General features: G+C 51.1%; 1 long non-coding RNA gene across 1 annotated transcript; it reads left to right on the forward strand.

Moving 5' to 3' along the window:
* The first annotated feature begins 35 nt into the window (after positions 1-35).
* On the forward strand, positions 36-1026 carry LOC111827510. The gene is made up of 2 exons (XR_002831122.1): positions 36-326; positions 563-1026. It is a non-coding gene; the product is annotated as an uncharacterized LOC111827510 (long non-coding RNA).
* The last annotated feature ends 978 nt before the right edge of the window (positions 1027-2004 follow it).

A 2004-nucleotide genomic window follows, 5' to 3' on the forward strand; every position in this document is an offset into this window, starting at 1 on the left:
CTGCACCGAGGTGGGACCACCGGCGGCTCAAATGGAGACGGCAGTCTTGAGAGAGCAGGTGGGGATTTGGGAGAGGAGTGCAAGGAGCCGTCCTGGCAGGCACAGAGACCTGGAGTGAGCGCTGACATTGGAAAGTGTCCAGGTAGCGAGTGGGTGGTAAGCTGGTGTCTGCGGGAGGGACCCCTGAAATCCAGAGTTTGTCTTTGGGTGATGTCACTGAAGGGGTAAATATTTTGGCTGGGTTGGCAGGAGTGATCCAGCAAGAATGGATGAGGCTTGAATTAAAGTGATGGAGGGAGAAGGAGGAGTTTGAGAGAGACCGAGAGGTAACATTGTCACAGCTGGTGTGCTGTGGTTCTGGCAGAGCTGTCCAGTGGATGGTTAAGAAAGAGGAAGGTGACAAGGCTGCTGGCAAGTCAGCGGGGCACTCAAAGAGGACCTGGGCTCCAGGCATCCTTCCCAGGGGAGAGCTGGAGCTGTCAGTGGGCTGAAGGCCAGCAGGCAGGGTGGGCAGGCTGGCCCGTGCTGGGGGCTCCCAGTCAGCCGCCTTCTCTCTCAATAGGAGGATGCAAAAACCTTCATCACCCGAGAGAACCTTGATGCTCGGATAGAAGCAGCGTTGGACTCCCCAAAGAGCTACAACTGGGCCATCACCAAAGAGGGACAGGTGGTCAGGCCACAGCACAAGGGCAACTAAGGGCCCAGTAAGGACAGTGCCTGCCCAGGGACTGTGTGTGTATACGGGTATGACCTGGGATAAAACAGGTGTTTCTTCTGAAGAAGGAAGCTCAACCTGTTCCATTGTGGCCCTCTTGTTTTGGCCTCTGCATCTACCACTTGACCAGTGCCCTTTTCTGCCCCATGTACAACTGTCAGCACAGCACTAGACCCTAAGGTTTCCATCTTACAGAGGGGCAGACTGGACCATAGGCGTGAGGTCATCTCCTGAGTATCATCGAGGGTGATCAGCAGTTGGCAAATCTGGTCTACTACCTGTTTTTGTAAATAAAGGTTTGTTTGAATACAGCCACACCCATTCATTGACTACTTGGGTGCTACAATGGCAGAGATGATTACTTGCAACAGGGACCATATATGACTTGCAAAGTCTAAAATATTTGTTAATATGGCTTTTTAAAAATATATAAAAATATATTTTTTAAATTGATTTCAGAAGGGGAGAGAGAGAGAAACATCAATGATGAGAGAAAATCATTGATCAGCTGCCTCCTGCACGCCCTTTACTGGGGACTGAGCCCACAACCCAGGCATATGCCCCTGATCAGAATTGAACCCGGGACCCTTCAGTCCTCAGGCTGACACTCTATCCACTGAGCCAAACTGCTAGGGCTGTTATATGGCTTTTACAGAAGAAGTCTGCTAACCTCTCATCTAGGGTTTTAGGGATCCAGCCAGGAGCAGCTATCACAGGGTACCTGAAACACAAGCCAACCGTTGGCCAAAGACCTGTTTCTGCTTGACCATGGGCTTTGGATCTGGTGGCTCAAGACACAGAAGGCAAGGTGGAGACCCCGTTTCTTCTAGTAGCCCTTTCCACCCATGGCCTCAGTGACCTGCATCTATCCTGGCACTGCCAGCCTCCTTGGACCACCCAGCAGATGGGTGCTGGCAGGGGAGGCCTGTTTGATCCAGGCTTTACAAGGTCGGTGTAATTTGTCAAGCACCTGGATCAAACCCTGAGGGTACCAGGAATACTCGTGGTTAAAGTTCACAAGATTGAATAAGTGAATATACAGATCCATTGCCCCTGTTCATACAAGCTCTCGAGCAACATCTGGGTTGAGGTTGAAGAGCTGCAGCCCCTTTGTCACCGTTCACTTGAACTTGCCCAGATACCACAGGAGGACAGAATCCCAGCTTCTTTTCCTGAACTCCCACATTGTAGAGAGGGTCTGGGAACACCCAAGAAATGAAAACCTTTTAGAAAACATGGGCACCCCCACACACACATTCAGGTGAGGACGCAGGTAACAGGTATGAGCT

The sequence above is a fragment of the Myotis lucifugus genome, unplaced genomic scaffold, assembly GCF_000147115.1.
Source record: "Myotis lucifugus unplaced genomic scaffold, Myoluc2.0 scaffold_178, whole genome shotgun sequence".
Lineage (NCBI taxonomy): Eukaryota > Metazoa > Chordata > Mammalia > Chiroptera > Vespertilionidae > Myotis > Myotis lucifugus.